The sequence below is a fragment of the Tenrec ecaudatus genome, chromosome 13 (genome assembly GCF_050624435.1).
Source record: "Tenrec ecaudatus isolate mTenEca1 chromosome 13, mTenEca1.hap1, whole genome shotgun sequence".
In the NCBI taxonomy this organism is placed as follows: domain Eukaryota; kingdom Metazoa; phylum Chordata; class Mammalia; order Afrosoricida; family Tenrecidae; genus Tenrec; species Tenrec ecaudatus.
Genome location: NC_134542.1, coordinates 111,625,141 through 111,643,050, shown reverse-complemented (window position 1 = coordinate 111,643,050; position 17,910 = coordinate 111,625,141).

The window sequence follows — 17,910 nt, the reverse complement described above, 5'->3', positions numbered from 1 at the left end:
TTGTGATGCTCTGCACCTGTAGTGGATGGTGCAGGCCTGGGCAGTGCTTTCTTCTGTGATGAATAGGGTCCCTAAGTGTCAGAAACAACTTGATGGCATCTAACATCACCACCACCACCACCTGGGTGTATTCTAAAAGGGGTTATCTATCATGCTGATGAGACATGATTAAAGGGGGTATATTTTCAGTCCCCACTTTATCAGATGGTGTGACTTAAGTCACCAGATTTGCTTCCTTAGAACATGGTCTGCAGAAGGCAAAACCCACACTTCCATCAAAGCCATTTCTGTGATCTTTTCTGCCCAAATAAGAATGCACGGATCAAGGGAGACCTGTTTCACTTTTGGATGCCTTGCACTTTCCCTCAGGACCCTGCAACTGGCTTGCCTCTCCCTGACCTCTGATTCTTGGGACTTGAGCAGCAACCTGTCACCTAATTTGGTTTCTGTAGCCTTGAGGATGTGGAGGATCCTCCAGATGGCTATCCAAAATTCAGATTTGGGGTTTTCCAGCCCCCATGAACACGCAAACGATTCCTTCATGGTTTGTGGGTTCACATTCCTGGAACATGAAAAAATACACTAAGAGGAAAAGTGGTGGTTGATAAAAGGGATAATGGGTTGGTAGGGCATTTTGCAAATGTTGCATGTTTGAGTTATCTTTAATCTTTACTTTATTGGGATTCACTTTGCATTAATCACTCTAAAATAAATTATTCTTGTGCTTAGAATTGACTAGAGAAAAGTCAAATTTTTAATTGTGTTTTGTTTTTAGTAGGCACTCATTAATTTGACATCTCTTAGACAACTAATAAAATATAAAAAAAACAAAGCCATTGAGTATATCTCTGTCCTGCTCCAGTTATGAGCAAACAAACAACACAGAACAAAACAAAAAAACTCCTCTACTAAGTCAGCACGATAGCAGACATTCCAATCTTCCTCCCAAAGAGTGACTGATGGGTTTGTATTGAAAATCTGTGGATGCTACGTAACCTTGTGTCCCCATACTCAACTATTGTGCCATCTGGAATAATAACAAAGCTAACTAAACTGACTACCATTGAGTCAATTCTGACCCATAGCCATTTATATGGCTTCTCTGGGGAAGTAAATTTCCAAGGGAGTAGATAATGTTAATTTTTTTGTCTTGAAGAATGCTGATAGATTTGAACCACTGACCATGTAGTTAGCAATACTACATTTAGCCAACAGCTCCCACCAGACTCTTTACCAGTGATCATCGGTGCCACAAATTTAGTGTGCCCAAAATACAGGCTTTTAGTTAAAGATGTACCTAATATATTCTTTGTGTGGATGTCTAGACACATACATTTTAATACTTGGTCAGACTAAAAACAGTAGTTTCTCTCATCTACAGCTGAGCTGTCATCAAACATGTTTTTGTAAGCTTTTGAATTATATGCACAGGGTGGCCATTTCTCATGTTTTCTTCAATCATCTCTATCTTTTACCTGAAAAATAGTCCTTCAAATAGACTCCTAATATTTACCTTTGTCTCCAGTTATCCATTCTTCATTTTATCAGCCATTTGGTATATGGGTAAGAAAAATACATAGTATTGCTCCCAGATCATAGATACATGTATTACACAAGAATACCAAAATGCGAAGTTATTGTTTTTCTAGATATACTCCATTTCAGGAGCTAGCATGTGAACAAGAATCAATGGAATGAAGGAAGACGTTAAAGCTGCACTGAAATCATTCTCTGAAACCAACGCTCCGGAAACTGAGGAAACACCAATTGAAATGCTTCCACAGGCAAATAAAGCACTGGAAGCACTTCTTCTCCAGTGCCAGGACATTGGTAAGATAGCTGCATGGTCAACTAACTGGAAGCACTCCATATGTGTGCCCATTCCAAAGAAAGATGACCAAATAGAAGGCTCAAATTATAGAGCAGTGTCATGATATACAATACAAGTAAAATTTTGTGAAGATTCCCAATAATGATTGCAACAATACATTGACAGGGAGCTGCCACAGGTTCAGGCGGTTTTAAAAGAAAGCACAGAACAAGGGATCTCATCACTGATGTCAGATGAATCTTGGCTGAAAACAGAAAATGACAGAAAGATGGTTACTTGTGTTTTTTTGACCATGCCAAGGCACCTGCCTGTGTGGATCATAGCAGACTATGGATAGCCTTGAGAAGAACTGGAATTCCAGAACACTTCATTGTGCTCATCCAGAACTTGTACATCGATAATGAGGCAGTTGTGGGAACAGAACAAGGGGATACTGCATGGTTTAAAGTCAGGAATCATGTGAGTCAGGTTTCTATGTTGTCACCATACTTATACAAACTGTATACTGAACAAATAATCAGAAAAGTTGACTTATTTTTTAAAATCATTTTATTGGGGGCTCGTACAATTCTTATCACATTCCATATATCCATCCATTGTGTCAAGCACATATGTATATTTGCTGCCATCATCATTCTCAAAACATTTGCCTTCTGCTTGAGCCCTTAATATCAGTTGCTCATTTCCCCTGTTCATCCCTACTCCCCCCTACCTCATAAACCCTTCATAATTCATAAGTTATTATTATTTTGTCATATATTACACAGTCTGACGTCTCCCCCTGCCCTCTTATCTCCTGTCCATCCCTCAGGGAGGAGGCTATAGGTAGATTCTTGTAATCGGTTCCCTCTTTCTACCCTACCTTCCCTCCACCCTCCAGGCATTGCCAATCTCACCATTGGTCCTGAAGGAGTCATCTGTCCTGTATTCCCTGTGTTTCCCGTTGCTATCTGTACCAATGTACATCCTCTGGTCTAGCCAGATTTGTAAGGTAGAATTGGGGTCATGATAATGGGGTGGGGAGCGGGGGCAGGGAAGAAGCATTTAAGAACCAGAGGAAAGTTATATGTTTCATCATTGCTACCCTGAACCACAACCCTTCATTAAGGGGGTGTCAGGTTGGCTATGGATGGACTTTGAGTCTCCACTCTGCACTCACCCACATTTACAATGTTATGATTTTTTTGTTCCTTAATGTTGATACCTGATCCCTTTGACAGCTCGTGGTCACACAGGCTGGTGTGTTTCTTCCATGTGGGCTTTGTTGCTTCTGAACTAGATGGCCACTTGTTTATCTTTGAGCCTTTAAGACCCCAGATGCTATATCTTTTGATAGCTGGACACCATGAGCTTTATTCACATTTGCTTATGCACATGTTTGTCTTCATTGATTATATCAGGAAGGTGGGCACCCACTGAATGATTTTTAGTTCTTTGATGTCTGATAACTGATTCCTTCTACACCTCGCGGTCAGACAGGCTGGTGTGCTTCTTCTATATGGCCTTTGAAAAGCTGACTTATATGAAGAAGAATGTGGCATCAGGACTGGAGGAAAACTTATTGATAACCTTTGATATGCAGATGACACAACTTTGCTTGTTGAAAGTGAGGCAGATTTTTGATGATTATAATTCAATATAAAGAAAAAGAATCCTCACAACTGCAATAATAGGTAACATCGTGGTAAATGGAGAAAAGATAGTCGTTGTGAAAGATTTCATCTTACTTGGATCTACAACCAATACTTATGGAAGGAGCAGTCAGGATATGCAAAGAAGGGTTGTATTGGATAAATTTGCTTCACAAGACCTCTTTAGAGTATGGAAAAGCAAGGCTGTTACTTAGAGGACTAATGCACAACTGAACCAAGCCATGGTATTTTTCATTGTCGTGTGTGTGAGTGTGTGTGTGTAAGATGGACATTGAATAAGGAAGACTGAGGAAGAATCCATGTGTGATGGTGAAGAATGTCGAATGTTATCATGAACTTCCCAAAATGACTTGACTATGGAAATGCCAGATATGTGGATTTTGTATCAAGAAAGGTTTCACAACATGAAGTGTATAATCAACGGCACTGAATTGTACATGTAGAAGTTGCTGAATTGCAGAATGTTTGTTTGTTTGTTTTCCACAATAAAACCATAATCATACTAATAACAATGAGCACTAAGAAGAAGAAAATGTTCTAAAATTGATGGTGGTAATTATTGTTCAAATCTTCCTGATATGATTGAACTATTAAACTGTATTATATATGGATGAAGTACCAATTACATGGTTTAAAAACAAACAAATGAGCCTGGGAAAAGTAGACCCAGAATGCTCCTTAGAGGCAAGGATGGTGAGACTTTGTCTTACATACTTTGAACATGTTGTCAGGAGAGACTAGTCCCAGGAAAAAGGCATCATGCTTCGTAAAGTAAAAAGGACATCATGCAGCAAAAGAGAAGAAGACTCTCCAAGACATAGAATGACACAGTGGCTGAAACAATGGGCTCAAGCATCAGGTCAATTGTGAAGATGGCATAGGACTGGACATGCATAAGAACTGACTAGATGGTACTTACCATCAATGATATAGTCTCCATCTAAGTTTATACACTTCTGAAAATAGTGATTCCATCTCTCTAAGTCTTTCCCAAAACCCCATTAAATCTGACGTTTTGGCAATTTCCAGGGAGTAAAATCATGCTTCCTTTGATTGGTTTTTGAGTTTGAGGAACAAAAGGAATTCTAAAGTGGTAGGATTGGGCCTGTCGAGTGGATGAAGTGTGGTTGCCCAGTAACACTGGCAGAATGTTAGATGCATAGATCTGTGGATAATAATAGAAAATCGGAAACAAGACCAAGCAAACACATGCACCTGATTTGGATAAAAGGCTGAAACACATTAAATATAGAAGAGAGAGCCTGTTCAATGAACTATATAGGCTAAATTGGATCCCCATTTACAAAAGAATGAAACAGGACCCAAAGCACATGCCATATACAAACACGAACTCAACTTCTAATAAAGAACTAGATATGAACCCTATAAATATAAACATCATCCATGAGAAAATTGGGACAAACCTTAAAACCTTAATATAGGGCTTAAACACATTGCCAAATACAATGCAACACAATCACATTACAGAAGACAAGATGGAAGACTGGCAAACTAAAAGTACGATATTTATGTACACCAGAAAATTTGGCAATGATATATGACCTAAAGGTCTAGTCTCTAAAATGTTTACAGGGCTGCAACATCCCAATTAGAAAGCATGAATAATCCAATTTTAAAAGTGGGAAGAAATCATTGATGAGGAACTCATCTGAGATGATATCCCGGGGGTTCAACAACCCTATGAAGAAGCGCTTGCTCTAAGAGAAATGCAAATTCAAATGGTGAGATACCACCTCACATTGGGACTGACAGCAGAATTCAAGAAAACAGAAAATAATAAATGCTGGTGAGATTGCAAAGATGTGGAAAGCAGCAGGGCTCTTTAAATCAATATAGAAATGTCTTATGACCCAGAATAGAAATGTCTTATGACACAGCAATCCCTCTATTACATATATATCTGAAAGAAATAAAGAACAAGATGAAAGCAGAAAAATGCCTGCCATGTTTATTTTACTACTAGCCACAACAACAAAACGGAAACAACCAAATTGCCTATCTCTGGAGGAGTGGATAAATACATTTTGGTATGTACGTGTAATAGAATATTATGCATCCCGAAAGAATAATGATAAAATTGTCAACTATTTTGTGACCTGTGTGAATTTGGAAGATATGTTCAGCAGAGTTGGTCAATACCGTAGAGACAAATACTGTACGAGACCACTATTTTTAAAAAATGCTTTAAGAGCACTATTAGAAAAGAAAAGAAATCAAGAAGCATATTTTCATACCCAACGAAGCAGACTTTGATGGTTTGGGTGGTCAGGGAGAGAGGGAAATGAATGGTGAGGAAGGGAACAAACTTTGTTAAAAGAAGTTTGCTCAACACAAACATCTCCTAGAATAACCTTGGCGGCCCTGGAAGGATGAGGAGCTTCATTTTTATGATGAAAACAATCTTCAAACAACTTTCCCGGACTTTCTCTTATTACCCGTGCAGTTTCTGGGTTTCTTAAAATGTCTCCCAAAGGCCCAGTGATTGTCCTGAGTCCTTCAAAGAAATCTAACACAATTAACCCTTGGATTCCTAAAAAACAATTTCTAAGTTGCAACCTGAAATTTACTTAGCCTAGCAGATCAGTTCTGAGGCCACTAGTTAATTGGACCTCTTCTGAAGCCACTTGAACAAAACTAAGACAAGTGTATTACTGAGAGAAACTGTCTGCAGACATGCACTGATCACATGTTATGCTTTGAATAAACCAACAAACACATGTATGAACCAAAACTGTACTAGCAATATTTTTTGATATGATGCTATTGGGTGGATACCTTGAGTTTTGATCAGAAAGCTCAGTAAGGTAGACTGAATAAACTATGATTTTGGGTAGTCTTGGGTAGAAGCATCATGAGATGAAACCACACTGACAAAACTCCAGCAATGATTAATGCGGCTCACCTGTAATTCACAACCAGCAATTTCTCATAGCTCTAGTAAGCAACTCTGCTGAGGCTCAGGAATTATCCCAGTAAGTAATAAATCACAAAAGTAATTAAAATGGCCCTTAGTGTTCAGTACATTTCTTACAGTCAATCTTATATTCAGTTTTCTAGGAGGACTTACTGACTCAGATTTAGCATCAGAAAATAATGCAAAGTCACCTATATAATATACTTTAAGATTTTCTATTTTCATTTTTCCCTCACCCTTTTCTAGTTTCTATTGTCAAAATATCACCTTGACTGAAATGGTGAGCTTAGAATGACCAAGAAAATAAACCACTCATTTAAGATATGAACTAGAAAATAAAACTTGATCTGAATACTAGACTTTTGATTAAGCCTAATGTTATTATTAGTTGAAAATAAGGAATAAAATCATATTATGGATTGGATTGTATCACTTAAAAGATATGAAAATCAAGCCACTAGTACCTTTGGTGTCACCTTATTTCAAAGTGTGTTTTTGCAAATGTAGTTATGTTAAGATGTGCTCATACTGTGTTAGGTTGGGTCCTGATACAATGACTGATTGGTGTTCTTCTAGGGAGAGTAGAGGAGACATTGAAGCATTTGTAGTGAACACAGAGGAATGATGGTCATGTGACGACAAAGCTAGGTATTGGGGCTTTGCTGTCACAAACCAAGGAACCAAACTGAAACCAATTTCCTTTCCCATTGAGTTGATTCCAGCTTAGGTTCTCTGTGACTGTAGCTCTTGACAGGAGTAGAAAGCCTCATCTTCCTCTGGAGCAGCAGCTGGTGGTATCGAACAACTGCATTCAGTATCCCAACATGGAACATTCTCTGCCAGCAGGGCTCCTGGAGATATGTGAACCTTGTAGAAACAAGAAGCAAGAAGCAAGAAAGAAATTTCCCTAGAGATGACAGAAGAAACATTGTCCTGCAACCATCATGATTTTGAACTTTCGTCAACCAGAACAGTGAGCGAATAGGCATATCATTTAAAGAACTGCTGGGGGTACTTTTTCATGTCCGTCCTAGCACAGGATACAGAAGCCGAAGACAGTGTTGATAGGTTCCATACTCGTGACCGTGGTGACATGTGCAAGGCCAGCTCTTTTCTTAATACTCTTAGGAAGAACCATTGCTTTGCCCGTTCTTAGACTTCTCTTTCCTCCCTCCCTCATTCTCTCTCATTTCCTGCCCATACAATGGTACAATCATAAGAATGAAGCATGTCTCTGCTTATTCTCAGGCCAGAGACCACTTGCTCTTTTGAGAGCACATGCATGGCTTGCACATCCTTCTCCTTTGCGCTGGGCTGTTGAGGAAGCTTTTATTATTCTATATTTAATTCACTTAAAACCTGTAAGCTGCTGCTTTTCTACCAGAAATGATAATTACTGGGGAGTACATAGGAAGAAAGATGTATCGGAGGAAGCAGCCTCAGAAGGACACTAGACACTCCAAGGTTTTATAAAACGGAAGAGTTTCAAAGCTGGACTTTAGGTATTTTCCGGGCACTTTGTTGATTGCATCCTTTTCCATAGGACCTGGGGGCAGAAGGGGCTGCTATGCACAAGATCAGCAAGCTGAGACCACCAAAGGCCCCACCAGAGCAAGACAAGGCTCTCTGCTCCCATAAAGACGGACAGTCTCCGTAACACACAAGGGCAGCGCTACCCTTTCCTAGAGGGCTGCAATTGATTTGATGGCGGTGAGTTTGAAAGAATGATGAGGTGATTTGCTCTCATAATATTTATAGTTTCAGAAACCCTGTAGAAGGGTGCTGTGATTCAGAATCGGCTTGATGACAGCAGGTGGGTGGATTAGTTGTGAAGGAACTCTGGTGGCCTTGCGCTGCTTTCCTGAAGGTCAGATATTTGAGCCTTCTAGCCATGCAGTGGGAGGAGGAGGAGGCAATGTGTTTCTGTGAGAATCTCTGTCATTTGGGGTTGCTATGACTTAGCATCGACTCGATGGCATTGGGTATGGTTTTGGTTTGATGGATCTTAAGTTATTAAGATGGCTGTGATCATGCAGTGCCCTCCTTACTCTGGAGGGGGTTATTGGACACATGGGTGCCTCTCATTTGCCTTCTCTGTTTCCCACACGTACACTTTTTTCCCACCCTTCTCACACAAGAAAAAAATCTTTCATCTTTCCAGATTTCTTCCCTGAACATCCTGAAAGGATTTACTGAATAGCGAATGAGAGAAAAAAACTTTGTGAAGAAAAGTGCTCTAGTTATAGGAAGTATTATGTCTTGAATTTCTTTTTTTTTCCCTGAAAAAACACTGCTGCCACAAAGCACCCCAAAACTTTAATAAAAGTGTTTGCTAATTTCAGAACACCTCCTTGGAAACATTTTTCAATTGCTTAAAAACTTTCTATTGTCCCCTGCTTTCTCTCCCTCTCTTCATATTCTTTCCAGTTTGCCTATTTTCGTTCTGTCCTTTAGAATTCTTGTAATAAGAATTTTTACCCCAGTTTGCAATTTAATAAGTAGGTCAAGAAGACTGGGAAAGAGAGTTAGAGGCCACCGAAAATAGAGACAAGAGGATGGGCAATAGATGAACTTTCAAAATACAATTTTATACTATAATTATTTATTACTCATCCTGAAAGGAAACGTTAAAGGTGGTAGAAGCAAATAGTAGGGGCCACTTTGTATGTACTCTTTCAGGTACTCGATTTTGTTCCGTACCCTTGAAGAGATTCTGATTCACTGTAACCCCGTGGGACAGAGTAGAACGTACCCACAGGGTGTTACTTGACAGATCTTTTTCCTACAGAGCTGCTAGATGCATTTGAACCCAAAACCTTTCAGTTAGCAATTAAGCACTTAACTAACTTGTCACCAGGACTCATTTAAGACTAGTCAAAAAATCAAATTCACTGTTGAGTTCATTCCAAATTATTGTAACCCTCGAGGCCGGGGAAGAACTACTCCCACGCCCCACACCCACCCCCCACCCCCAGCCCACCCGGGAGTTTCTGACACGGAGCTCTTCACCGGAGTAGAAAGTCTCCTGTGTCTCCAGCAGAACTGCTAGTGGTTAGAACTGCTGACCTTGGTGAGCAACCCAATCCAATGCATAACCCACTAGGCAATAAGGGTTCCTTCCTCATTTCCATAGGAAGTGAAAAAATGGCGTCTACAGCTAGAAACCGCCAACCGAGAGACTGCTTCCAAGGAATATATGTCTATTTCTTTTTCCCAGAAAGAAACATAAAAAAAATTCTTTAGCCCCTCCTGGGTCTCCTCATTTTCTGGTTCTAAAGGGAAGTTTGCAGCCTGAGTCGGCATGAAGGAAAACACTTCTGGGACTGAGGTGCTCGTGTAATTGATGAGAACATTGGGCTTTGGGGTGTACCGCGATGCCAGGATACACACTGGAAGCGGTAATTTGTAAAAGGGCTCCCGGTGCTATGTTAATTTGTTTCACACCAGGAGCTTTTGCTCTGCGTGTTGCATAAAGTATTCCCCTGGCTCCTGCAGGCTTGGCCTGGGGAGGTAATGACGCATGGTGAATTGGGCTTCTTAGTACATAGTCTGCATGAGGGGAAGCAGAAATAAAATCTGGGGGGAGGTTCCTATTAAGTGTTCATTATTCTTATGGCATTGCCTATGAGCCAATGTATATCCATATAGTCACTTACACTTCAAACTTAGCAAGGATTTCCTTATGCTTAAAAGCCTCATCAGCCTTGCTTTGATCATACAATATCAATTAATTAATTAGTAAGTCATATTATATATAAACCTATTCTATAAATTGAAATAACTAATTTATTAGGACTTGAATTTCTTATGTAATTAAGATAACAATATTCTTATTAGCATACTGCTGTTGTACTTTGGGCCCCACGAATCATAATGAACTTGGACAGCAATTAATCACAACCGTGCCCACTTGGTCTCATCTTAAACCCCATGTGAAAAAAAAATTCTCAGACTATTTTTAATTATATTCAGGATTATTGTTTCTTTTTTTTTCAGTAAAGATACTAAGGTTGAAGGAAAATTCTACTAGCTTAAGGTCACATGGCTGTTGAGGAGGGAATCCTGAAGCCTGCAATTGGACTCAAAGACCACCTTAATTTACCTATGTAGTCAAAGTTAAAAAAACTAAAACAAAAATCAAACAAACAAAAAGATTGACTCTCTGAACAGTGGGAGCCAGTAATAATTTGTTGAATTGTAGGAAGGTGACTATGGCAGTTACTTGACATTCACTGGGTTTAAGAAAATGATGTAGGATGGAATTCATATGAACTGTTTACTTCAAACATTACGCATGAACTCCCTGCTTGTGTGACCAAGGAGTCCTTTTGGCATAGTGGAATGCAGTGACCTGTGATTTGGAATGTCAACACTTTGGAACCACCAGGCTTCTCAGGAGAAAGATGGGGTTTTCTACTCTTAAAAAGAGTTACCATCCTGGAGACTCACAGGGGCAGTTCTTCCCTGTCTCACAGGGTATGAGGCAGCATCCACAGAAAGGCAGGGAGTTTGATTTTGGTGAGATACACTATCAACCTAATGTGCTTTAATACTTAGTGTAACTTGGGCACTAAATGAGGGGCCAACATTAACAAAAAAAGCCATATCATTGAATTTGCTTGCAAAATAATCAGAAAAATTAGATTAGATGAATTCTGAACTATCTTCAAATTATAAATCCCAAGGGTCTAATCGATTCAATATTTATGCTAATAAAATAATCAGAGAATCTGGACTGTATATAAAACATGGCATAAAAATTGGAAGAAGATAAATGAGCAACTTGATTCCATGCCTATGGCCCCTGTGAATTGGATTTGACTCAACGGTAGTGGGTTGTATGTGGATGACACAGCCGGGGATGCTGAGAGTGAAAAGGAATTGAAACCCTTACTGATGGAGATAAAAGACCACAGATACTAATATTGATTTCATCCCAGAATAAAGAAATTAAACACCTTTACACATGGACTTTGATAAACCTCATGAAAAATGAAGAAAAGTTTGAAGTTGGAAGGAAGGTCATTTCACTTGGAATCATAATCAATATCCATGGAAGCAGCAGTCAGGAATTGAATAACATATTGCTCTGGGCAAATCTCTTGCAAAAGATATCTTTAAACATTTGAAAAATAAAGATAACTTTTTGCAGACTGCAATGTGCCAGACCCAAGCCATGGCGTTTCCAATTGCTTCATATTGCAGGGGAAAGCTGAATTCTGAATAAGCAAAAGTTAAGAACTGATGTCTTTAAATTATGGTATTTGTGAAGAATATTGAGTATTCCACAGACTTCCAGAAGAAGGAGCACATATGTGTTGGAAGAAGAACACCCAGAATGCTCCTTAGAAAGGAAAACAGTGAGATTTCAACTCATTTTGAAATCTTTGGAAATCTTATTAAGAGAGACTAGTATTGGGGGAAAGACATCCTGCTATGTATAGTAGGAAGTCAACACAAGAGATCCCCATCAGCAAGATGGATTGGCATAGTAGCTGCAATCATGGACTCAAACGTAGGAGAATTATGAGCATGGTGCAGGACTGGGCAACGTTATGTAGGCAGGGCTGTGATGAATCAGAACTGATTGGACATCACTTCTAACAATAACTGTCTGTAAGGAGCCTGGTTGGGACAGTGGTTAAGTGTTCATCTGAAAGTTCGGCAGTTCAAAACGAACCACTAGCTACATGGGAGAGAGATGTCACAGGAGAAAGATGTGGCAGTCTGCTCCAACAAAGATTTGCAGCTTGGAAACCCTATGGAGCACTCGTTCTATGTCCTAGAGGGAAACTGAGTTGGAACCAAATCAGCAACAACAATGCTCCTCCTCCCTTGTTTTATTTTGTTTCCATATAACCATGTGCAGGGCAGTACAAGGCATCTGTTCTTCTCTGGCATATGAAGCAGGCTCTACAGAACTGAGAGACAGTTTGAGGAGAGTAATGCCACCGATACAATGTCTTCCTGGTGAAAATAGCAACCTGGTATCAGAATAATTCTTAATGGGTAAAAAAATCGTTATTTAGCAAAGCAGTTGATGCAAAGAAGTCTCTGGAAATATTGAAAACAAGCATTGGGATGGACTTGGAATAAATGGAGGGAAAGTTTATCTTTGGACAAAGTGTGTTAGGCAGAGTTCTAGAGAAACAAAACCAGCACACAAGGATATATATAGCGGTTTGTATAGCGAGAAAGAATATAACAGCTCATTAGTCCACACAGCAATACAGAGGGCTCAGTTCAACTCACTTTCATGGAATAGTTAATATACTGAAGGTCCTTCAACTCACTCAGGCTGCTGATCCAAGGTCAAGGAATCAGGCAATGGAGTCTGCCCTTAGGCAAGACAAGCAGGGAGGGGTAACAACAACGGGAAGATGTGACATTGAGGCATAGCAGAGTTCAGTAGAGCAGGAGCTTAGCAGAGCTGTCCTAATGGATCCTCAAGATGCATGGGGAAGCATGTCTCAGTGGAGCCTCAAGGTCTAGGGATGCATGCACAGCAAGGCAACATGATCTGTGGGTTGGCTCGGCCCACAGTAGTGCAGCATATGATTGAGGCAAAGGACTAGCTCAGACTGCAGAGTGCTGGTCTGATCAGCAGGGAGAAAGAGAGAAGGGGTTGGACCTTGGAAAGCCATTTATCTCATCACCCTCTAGTCAAGCCTGATTGAACCCTGCCCACATGTTCCTATGGAATCCTAGTTGGCAGGATAAACCTAAGGATCACAAGAGACAATGAAATGACTGAGACTATATCCTTTTGTGCCTTGACCTCTCACTCTTTTCCTCTTCAATGTTGCAGTGTTCTGAGTTAGGATCAAGACTTTCTCAACAATCTTAACCAAAAAAAATCAGCAACTTGCTGCAAAAATGGATCTAGGGTATGACAATATGGTGTGAACTCAGGGTACCACTGAACTGTTTCTATTCCATTACAATGTTCATCATCAGTTGTGAGGGAAAATTCAGCAACTTAAAAAATTGAGTTTTGTATTAGAGCACCTCTCTGGGCCCTGACAGGTTGTACAATCTTGCTCTGCTGAGTATAGAAAGATAAGAAAATGAAATAAATGAGTCTGAGACTAATTTTAATCAGTGAAAGCAAAGAACAGGCAGCTGTAATTTTCATATAATATGCTGTGCTAAGTCAAACATTAATTATTGAACTTGGGTTGTATTATTGAGCTGATATTGAGGTAAAGTTTCCCTAAAGGATGGATATCAGTTATTTGGACAAGAGCACAATTTTGGTGCTTACTTAGTTGCATTTTTTGTAGATACATCTTTGTGTAGCAGCTGTTTATTTTAATCGCTCCCAGCCAACTTTCATAAAAGACATTTTCTACTGTCCCAGCACACAATGCAGTACTTTCTCTACTAGGAATTTTGGAGGCTAAGGGCGAGTGGTCAGCCTAGCTTTGTCTTATGAAGTTAAGAACAACAATGTCTATCTATCTATCTATCTATCTATCTATCTATCTATAAATCATCTATCTATGATCTATCATCTACCATAAAGACTGAGTATGTACTTGCATGTTGTTGCAATTATAAATTAATATTTTATGTAGATAAAACCATGTATGAATATATATCTATTCTATGTATGCCTAGTGAAACCTTCTTTGGCAGATTTTAAATATTTTCTTCCTTGCTATGGAGTGGATTTCTGAGATCACAGACTATCCTCATTGGAATGCCGACTGAGACCTTGGTAATGCCAAGACCAAAACTTCCACACGAACATAGAATCCAGAAATTCTGATCAGGGGACATAAGATGGCTTATTTAATTAATAATTGGAAACACCATTCTAGGACATATGTTACATTTTACTTTTCCACCATATATTTTGTAAGAAAGTAATTAACAGTCATGTCTAAATGATGGACAAAGCAATCAATTTAAATTACAGTTACGTATATAGCTATGGGCTGAGTACATTTGTTTTTTGTCCTGACCATTTGCTTGGCGGGTTAGTTTTTCACTAGCCTATTGACAGAGAGTCTAACTACAGCTTATGAAATTAAAGGCTTTTTGTCTTTTGGGTAGAAATGCTTGACTAACACACTGCAATATAAAGCTAAAAAATTAGAGCCTAACTCAATTGAAATGCCTAACTTAATATGCAAGTGAGATAAATAAAGCCTGCTTTAAAAAACAATAAGAAATGTACTGTGATAAGAGCAGTATGAGCCCCCAATAAAATGATTTACAAAGGGGGAGAGGGGAGAGACATTTTGTGATCACCCCAAAGGTAGAAAAAATTGTCTTTAAGATCATCTATTTGTATTTATAATAATCAATCTCTTTTTAATCAGCTATTGTTTTTCCTCTTTTAAAATGTTAATCTAATAGGATTTTTAACACCATATATACATATCCAAAACTTAAAAGAAAATCAAATTTCAAAATTACCACTCTTTTAAATTGAGGAGTTCCATTAATTCAATTTTTAAATCTTCATATCTGGGCTTCCTTTGAATTCGACAACTATATGGTGCTTAACCTTGGGGAAGATTGTTGACAATGCTGATGACTGGTTCCGTGGATAGATGACTTTGAGTAAGTTTTACTCATAGTGACCCAAAGCACAGAAAACGACTGATATCTGTGCCATCCTTGAAATCCTTGCTCAATTTCAGCCTTGTTTTGGAGTCACGGTGTTGGCCCATCTTGGGGAAGAGCATCCTCTTTTTTTATTGACCTTCCCTAGGGATGGACCCCATTTGCTAACATGTCTAAACTTCAAGTCACATAAAACAAAATTTTGCCATCCTTCCTTCTAAGATGTTTTTTGACTACATTTCCAAGACATATTTGTTTAATCTTCTTGAACTATGTGCATATTTAATATGCTTCTCCAACACCATATTTTAAAGGCAACATTTCTTAAGGCTTCTTTATTCATTGTCCAACTTTCTCTTATATTTGAAGAGTCTGAAAATACTATGGCTTGGGTTAGGCATACTTTGGTTCACAAAGTGATAATTTTGCTTAGTTACACTTTGTATGACTTTGCCACATGAAATATATAATTTAATTTACATATTCACTGATTTTTCATGGATATTGATTGTAGATCCAACTAAAATGAATACTTGGCAAATTACATATTTTAACCATAATGCTAAAGGCTATTGTAGGTAGGTACCATTGAGTTGGTTCTCACTCATAGCAAACTTATGCCCAAAAGAAAACCCCTGAACAACACTGCCTGGTCCTGTGCTATACTCACAATAATCTTCATTGTGGTCACTGTTGAGGGCCTTCCCCTTTTCACTGCCCCTCCATGTTATCAAGCATGAGCCTCTTTTCCAGAGACTGGTTTCTCCTGATAACTTGCCCCACAGTACCTAAGACAATGTCTTGCCACCTTTGCTTTTAAGGTGCATTCTGGAAATGCTTCTTCCCAGACAGATTTGTTTGTTCTTCCGGCAATGCATGGATGGTGCTTTCAATGTTCTTCACCACCACCATCACTCATATGCATCCGCTCTTCTTCATTTTCCTTATTTAATGTCTTAACTTTCACATGCATATGAGGCACTTGAAAGCATCTTGTGCTCCAGTACTTTAAAGAGACTTTGTGCAACATGTTTACTAAGGGCAATGCTTTGCCTGATCCCTTGACTGCTGCTTCCACTGATGTTTATTGTGAATCCAAGCAAAGTGAAACCCTTGACAATTGCAGTCCTTTCTCCATTTATGAGGATGCTTCCTATTGGTCTAATTGTGAGGATTTTCATTTTCTTTTTATGTTTGAAATGAACTTGGATGTCATTAAAGACTCCAAGTCAGATTTATTTTTCCTCCTTTCTTAACCAGTCAGACCAGTATTTCAATATGAAGGGTAAGAATGCTGGAGTTTTTTTGCTTTTATTTCATGAAGCAATTATTTTTATTTATTCATGATAATTTTCATATTAAACAACAGTAAGACATTAAATTGTAATCAATATTGAAGGCTGTAATCTAAAGTCTTCATCAGCAAATGCTTCAAGTCCCCCTCATTTACAGAAAATAAGCTTGAGTCATCTGATTTCAAAGATCATTAAATGCTAAAGATTCATATAGAAATACCTGCTTAGACTGACAAATATGATTTAAAAGTTTTTCTGGAAGCTGAAATTAATATTTTATATCAGTCAGATATATATGGGAAAAGTAACATTAATACAGGACTTTGAAAGAATGCTTGTCTCTGCTTTTGCTTTCATAGGGAGTTTGTGAAGCCTACTCTGTGAAAATAATTGCTAGAATATGGTAAAAACAATATATCATAATTTTTGGTGATTTTGGTAGCAACCTGAGAAAATCTCTTGCACCAAAGTATTTAGGGTTTAGCAAGAGTAATTTGAGTAATACATTTTCAAAGAAAAAGTTCTTCATATATAGAAATGAGATGAGAGAAACATAAAAAGGAAAGAGTAATAGAGTTAACAGATAAAACAAAAATTGATAAAAGTTGTGTAACTTATCTTTGCTCAGTTCTTACAACCTCTCTGTATTTTGAAATTACAAAGTGCAAAGAACTAAAAGTACAGAGAACTATTTTTAAATTACAAAATTTGAAAATAATCTTAGAAAATTCAAAAACAGTCTGTACAATGCATATAAATATTACATATACTATTTACATGAATTTATAGTAAAATAAAATAATTTTCTGGAAAAAGCAGAGTACCTTAACCTGATACTATTTAACAGCATCAATCACGTACTCTTTTCATTTTGTTTGGTTTCCCTCTGCTGTTGTTAATCAACAGGGACTATTCTTCACATAGATGTTCTACGAGCAAAGCTACCTTTGAATTAGCTCTCTTGATTCACTTACGTAAATACTTCCTCTCAATTCCAACATCTGTACATCAGATGTAGATTTCATGCTGCATGTAAACTGAAGTGAAATGGATTAATATGAATGCTTTTAGGATGTGTGTGTGTGTGTGTGTGTGTGTGTGTGTGAGAGAGAGAGAGAGAGAGAGAGAGAGAGAGAGATCGAGATCCTTTTGAGAGAGAGAGAAAGAGAGAGAGAGCTCCTTTTTAGAGAGAGAGAGAGAGAGCTCATTTTGACAATGGTTAAATCAGTTACAGTAGCAATAACCTTAGGATTCAGAAACACAGAATTGTCTGGCTCTCTGTCAACAGTAGATGAACTTAATCAAATCATTTAAGCTTTCTGAAATTCTGTTCCTCCAGTTCTTAAAAACTAGTAGGCATCTCTAGATCAGCACTGAGTAAGAAAAATTTTGTGAGAAAGAAATATTTTACAAGCTACTCTTCCTAAATGGTAGCAACTCGCCAGAAAAGTTATTGAGCCTATGAAGTGTCAGCAATGCAACTGAGGAAAATAATTAAGCATTTTATTTAACTGTAATTAAATTTAAATATAAATAAGCACATGTGACTTATGGCAACCTTGTCTGGAACACAATATTAGATCATTTTTACACTTACATGATTCCAACAGATGATTCAAATTT